A 7,048-nucleotide genomic window follows, 5' to 3' on the forward strand; every position below is an offset into this window, starting at 1 on the left:
CCTATCCCATCTGAACAAGAGGAATACCTATGTAATAATGCTGTTCATTGACTATAGCTCAGCATTCAACACCATAGTACCCTCCAAGCTCATCATTAAGCTTGAGGCCTTGGGTCTGAACCCCGCACTGTGCAACTGGGTCCTGGACTTCCTGACGGGCCGCCCCCCAGGTGGTGAAGGTAGGAAACAACACCTCCACTTTGCTGATCCTCCACACAGGGGCCCCACAAAGATGCGTGTTCCGCCCCCTCCTGTACTCCCTGTTCACCCATGACTGCGTGGCCACGCACACCTCCAAACCAATCATCAAGTTTGCAGATGACACAGCAGTAGTAGGTCTGATTACCAACAATGATGAGACAGCCTACAGGGAGGTGGTGAGTGCCCTGGGAGTGTGGTGCCAGGAAAATAACCTCTCACTCAACGTCAACAAAACAAAGGAGATGATCGTGGACTTCAGGAAACAATAGAGGGAGCAACCCCCATCCACATCGTCGGGCCGCAGTGGAGAAGGTGGAAAGCTTCAAGTTCCTCGGCGTACACTTCACTGACAAACTGAAATGGTCCACCCACACAGACAGTGTGGTGAAGAAGGCGCAACAGCACAACTTCAACCTCAGGAGGCTGAAGAAATTTGKCTTGGCACCTAAAACCCTCACAAACTTTTACAGATGCACAATTAAGAGCATCCTGTCGGGCTGTATCACCACCTGGTACGGCAACTGCACCGCCCGCAACCGCCGGGCTCTCCAGAGGGTGGTGTGGTCTGCCCAACGCATCACTGGGGGCAAACTACCCGCCCTCCGGGACACCTACAGCACCTGATGTCACAGGAAGGCCAAAAAGATCATCAAGGACAACAACCACCCGAGCCACTGCCTGTTCACCCCGCTGTCATCCAGAAGGTGAGGTCAGTACAGGTGCATCAAAGCTGGGACCGAGAGACTGAAAAACAGCTTCTATCTCAAGGCCATCAGACTGCTAAATAGCCATCACCAGCACATTAGAGGCTGCTGCCTTATATACATAGACTTGAAATCCCTGGCCACTTTAATAATGGAACACTAATTACTTTAATAATGTTTCCATATTTTGCATTACTCATATACTGTATGTATTGCGTGTATTGTTGTGAAATTGTTAGATATTACTTGTCAGATATTACTGCACCGTTGGAGCTAGAAATACAAGCATTTCACTACACCCGCAATAACATCTGCTAAACAYGTGYATGTGACAAATACCATTTTATTTGGATTTGGTTTGAAGTCAGTTACGACGYCGAACTGCAGTTAGGTCAAGACCCTGGTGAGGATGACTAGCATGCAGATGAGCTTCCCTGAGACTGTTTCTGACAGTTTGTGTGGAAATTATTCGGTTGTGCAAACCCACAGTTTCATCAGCTGTCCGGGTGGCTGGCTGCCTAATAGCTGCCGGCCATGCTGTCTGATAACACATTCTGAGTTCATTGAGTGAGTGTTGGAAAAAGATCTTGGTTCCTTTTTAAATAGCAATGTCTACCACTATGTAACTGTGGGTATATTACTGCATAGATACATAATGCATTCGGACACGGAATTCTATGTAATCATGAGACTCACTCGTTTTTGGATTTCTACAGAAGGCCTGGGTACTAGTTGTGTTGTCAATCTACAGTCGCACATAGATAGAGATCTTAAATTGCCCAAGGATGCTTGAGCACCGCAGTATACTCTTTCTACGGTACGATATAGACGGCTACTAACCATTTCTGACAAATTTTGACATTCTGATGTATTTACAGATATGTATCCTTTATCAAGAGGGGTTGTAATCGGGAGGGAAATTAGCTTTAGGTATAATCACGAGGCAACCTGTGCATGCGTTGATCCCTCCTACGGACTCAGCAACGAAGGACGAAGAGGCCTTATTGTAGTAGGATAAGAGTGATCGAGTTATAGCTTATAGGATGCTAGGAGGTGTGGATGTTATCGAACATTGAGTATGCCTACGGCGAGCTAAGGCGATTTTACACCTGGCTGTAGGCCTTTGAAGCGGTCGGGAATACGGGGTGCAGCAGGCAAGGGAGCGGAAACGGGAGTCTCGTAGAACTCTCTGTGAAACGAGGCAGTTCTAATCACCGGAGAGTTCGGCTAGATAGGCTAGGTGAGAGCAATCATCATCCTGAGCTGTGCTTGATCCTCACACAGGCCCACAAAGATGCGTGTTCGCCCGTCCGGTATCCTGTCACTCCATGACTGCGTGGCACGACATCTCAACAAATCATCAAGTTTGCGATGAAACAGCAGTAGTAGGTCATGTATTACAACAAGAGAGAGACAGCCTACGATGGAGGAGGCTGAGTGCCTGGGCAGTGTGGTGCCAGAAACATAACGCATCACTCAACGTTCATTAATAAAAATTAAGGAGATCCGACTACGTGGTCTTCAGGTAAATTACAGCCAGAATTAACAAGGTTGGAACAACAATCGACGCTCGCGAGTCCATATATTCCTGCTACACTATAGGCTGCGATTGTTGGATCAGGAGTGTTGAAAACAGACATATGAAGGTTCTAAATTAGAGAATGGAACACTTCACATGCATATTATCATGAAGATTCGGCCACACACCCAACAAAACGGATCTGCGAGGAAAGAAGATGCGGCAAGCTAACGGCATTAAATCGAGCACTAATTGCGGAACCTCAGGAAGCTGTCTGAAAGAAGTGCTACTTTTGTGCACACCACGTTTATAACAGCACGTTAATACACCTTGGTGAGTATGACGATCTATCCATGTCTAAAGGCATTATACGAAGTGACAGGAGGCGGACATGTTATACGAAAGCAACGTGATAACATTCGACTAATGCACATACGAAGTCAAAGACTACAGGAAGGACGCACGAACAGCAGTCAGGTCAACTATCTCGCGGAGGTGAGGTAGGTTTGACTAGGGGTTTAAGTGCTGCAAACGCAGGGAGTCATCGTGATGTAGTCAAACAACCACTAACTGGCCTCCTAAGAAGCCTAACAAGCGGTAAAGCTACGCTTACAGGATGCCAAATAAGAGGTGATGCAGTAAGGCAGACGTGCTAACAATTATCAAGCACACTACTATCACTGCTGGTTCACGTCAACTTATACTCAGTAAAGATTTCAGTTGTTACACCATGTGACTATGCAAAGAAGGGACGAGAGCTTAGGGGATGAAAAAGCAAAATTTGGTTCTAATTTACTATTTCAATGTACTAAATCAAGGAATGCTTAGGTATGTTATAGGATAGCACACCCAGCACATAGAGTCGTAGCAGAAATTAGGTGTTTAAGACCTTAGAATATCTTGTACTCTTTAGTATAACACAAAAGTTAATTCATAATATTCAATTCGACTCTATTGTGTTGCCTAGTGGCCGATGCTGAACAGGTGTAATGGCAGGCAATCTTCGGTGTTATGTGCGGTCATTGAAGTGATAAGGATGTTGTAGAATATAATTTGGTACGGAAGGGGTGTTATCACAGGCTATTGTTAATGTATGGACGTAGCTATACTCTGTGTTATGTAGAATTAAATCACATAAAGTTGATGTAAAGCATTTATCATTATCGCACATAGCGCAAAGAAATGGTGTACGCGGCGCTGATAAAATCAGACATGTCTATTAGGTAAGTGATATGTGGGTATTTGTGAAGTCAGTCCTAAATACGGAGCGCATCTCGCTTACTGCAGTTGATGGAGTTCAAATGGACTAGGTTAGTCGAGTTTATGTAGCTGAATTAAAGCGCAGAATAGACTGTTCTTTTCTTGTAGCAGAGATGCTGATGGACAGCCATTTGGTCTGAAGGAGAAGATGTAGATCGGATTTTTGGTACATGGTTCACAGTCTGAGAACTCGAGCCTGTCCGGTGGAAGGGCGTTGGTTGCCTTAATTAGGCGGCACGCGGGCAATAGGCGCTGGTCTGAACACATCATCCTGAGTCGATATGGTAGTAATGGTTATGGAAAAAGATCTGTTTCTCTTGTTGAGGATATTGTATGGTTAAATTACTGCTGATCCGTGCAATGAGGTCTCCAATCACAGTAATCAGGTGTAGTAGTGACGCTGGTACAGGAGTTGTAGCTTAAAATTTAAGAGTCCGAGATCAAAGCTGGCTTATCAGGCATGTGTATACATAAAGAAAAGTATAACATTTGCTTGTTTTGATCCTGAGGTTCATTCAATAGTGGGAGACTTTGTTATTTGCTAATCTTGTAGCCTAAGGCAGATGCGAGTCTTCAATGTGTTCGCCATGTGGGCTGGTTTGTGGTCATATCGAAATTGAGGTAAGGCTACCTGACTTGTACAGCCAGATATTAAGACATAGGGTAGCCATATAAGATCTTAATTGCTACAAGGAGGGCGCCATGCCAATATGGGTCTGCATGGAGATACAAGTAACTTCTAGTATTAGTAAAGCAATAAATTTGTTTTTAGAGGAATGAAGAAGTTCCTGTAGCATAGTGTCGGGACCTGGCATTGAGAGCTAGCCATGCGATGATAACCAAGTAATATTCTCTCTTCTCATCATCAATAGTATCGCTTTCCAGTATTCTTTATCCAATATTCTTATAATACAGGTGTTTGATGTCCTCGTGCTTGTACTGACACGAGAGCAAGTGCTATAGGTGAAGATGTCACTGGTCGGTATTTAATATATTATATTGAATTGCGGATGAGATGTATAGTCTCCAGAGATGAATTTCTGAGGTGAGACAATCACACGAAAAGTGGCACTGGGCGACGTGTTAAGCTCTCTCATATCCACCGCCCTCGTAATGCCATCGTGTGGTCTTGACTGTTGAGAGCGAATGAAGGTCGTCCGATCCTGAAAAAAGACTCACCGTCTTAGAAGTTATACCCGGGCTGCAGATATGGGGAACAAGGGCTCGTTTAGGTGGACATGCGCTGGAGGCAATATTGTGGAGAGATGCTGCACAGATAGAGAGAGAGTAGCGTGTAATTATGTGAACCATGGGGTGTAGTCGGGTCAGTTTCATTTTATGATCACTGAAGTCATCATATCTGTATATAATCTTTTAACTAAATGCAGCTCTCAGTTATCGCTTTCCAATGAGTAGTTCTGTATATATACTAGTAACTCTGATAACCGATTCTTGATTGATCGCTGATGAGAATGGCTTTCTTTGCTAACTATTGTAAAAAACAGTTGTAAAACCACAACATAAGCAATGGTGAATCAAGAGGAGTCGAGACACAAAATAGCTGGACGTAACTGGCAAATAGCAGTAGCAAGTCTCAGTTCTAAAATAATGTACAGCGCCATTTGAGTACTGATATCAAACCTCGAGTAGTAAGCCTACAGAATCTCATAAGGGAGACTGATTACTCACACAAGTTCACTGGAAGAGAGAGGTTTTAGAAATAGTCTACCTTCATGGTGGGAGCTGTGTCCTCAGTATTAAACTTAAATGCTTCGTATGCACTAGATAGAGAGATGTGCGATATTCGATGGAGGGGTGTTCCTGGATGCTATGTAGTAATGCTTACAAGTACGCTAATTATGTTTTTCAGTTAGTTATTGATGAGCATGCATATGAGTTTAATTTTTCTATGCAGAATTATATGTAAGGCTGAGTGTTAAAGGTTGATTGACATACAAGTTATGAAATCGAGGATAGCATGAGAACTGACGATTTGAATAAGGAAAGATTTAGAAAGAAATGATAAAGAGCATTCACCACGATGATTATGAAAATTGTACACACCTGTTTTGTTATATTCTGCAACACCAAGGAAATAGTAGATGATGAGGATTATAATGAAGTGTCAGGCAACATGTACAGGATCGATGGTAATGTATGTACGTCAAAATTAGATATTGCACGTGCCCTCCTCTGGCATTATGTGGCGTATTGTCATTTTTGGTTATGAAAAGTTGATCTAATAATTACTCTAATACAGGAGATAGACCGTATACTTTTCCGTTTCGCGATTTCTCAACTTAGGTGCGGGAACAGTGGACCTCAATGAATAGGCTGACAATCGGACAACAGATCAATTACGATAGGATTTTATCAATAGATGCCACAAATTGTTTGTGCTAAGAGGAAAGCGGAGCACACCTATAATTAATTTAAGAGGCCGGGAGAGAGAGATGACGAGACAAGTCAAGAATTTTCAGAACTAACTATAAAGCCTGCTGGAGCTCTACAGGCGTAACACATATTAGGATTATGTCACGATTACGACATATGTAGACTTTATAAGTATATGATGTCAAACCTGGAACTTGACGAGACAAGAAGTCCTATGCATGCGAGGTCGATCCTAATACGGTAAGGTCGAAGATGGACACAAAAATATACAAAAGCAGCCGCTATATGGAGTCATAAAGGAAGGGCTTCGCGAAACATTACAAGGGAATGTAAAAGGCTGTGTAGGGTGAGGTCCCGAATGGAGGGTTGTAGCAATATCGGAATATTTAATAACTACTGCATACCCTATAAGGACAGGCAAGGAGTCAGACCATTAAATATTATAAAATTTGAAAGAATATGGCACCACAACAAACCTGCCAAGAGAGGGCCGCCCACCAAAACTCACGGACCAGGCAATGAGGGCGTTAATGAGAGAGGCAACAAAGAGACCAAAGATAACCCTGAAGGAGCTGCAAAGCTCCACAGCGGAGATGGAGTATCTGTACATAGGACCACTTTAAGCCGTACACTACACAGAGCTGGGCTTTAAGGAAGAGTTGCCAGAAAAAAAGCCATTGCTAAATAAAAAAATAAGCAAACGTTTGGTGTTCGCCAAAAGGCACGTGGGAGACCCCCAAACGTATGGAAGAAGGTACTCTGGTCAGAGAGATTTTTTTTTAGCTTTTGGCCATCAAGGAAAACACTATGTCTGGGCGCAAAACACCTCTCATCACCTGTCGATGATACCATCCCCACAGAGCATGGTGGTGGCAGCATCATGCTGTGGGGAGTTTTTTTAATCGGCAGGGACTGGGAAACTGGTCAGAATTGAAGAATAGATGATGCGCTAAATAGGGAGAATGTCTGA

Source organism: Salvelinus sp. IW2-2015, linkage group LG6.1, assembly GCF_002910315.2.
Source record: "Salvelinus sp. IW2-2015 linkage group LG6.1, ASM291031v2, whole genome shotgun sequence".
In the NCBI taxonomy this organism is placed as follows: domain Eukaryota; kingdom Metazoa; phylum Chordata; class Actinopteri; order Salmoniformes; family Salmonidae; genus Salvelinus; species Salvelinus sp. IW2-2015.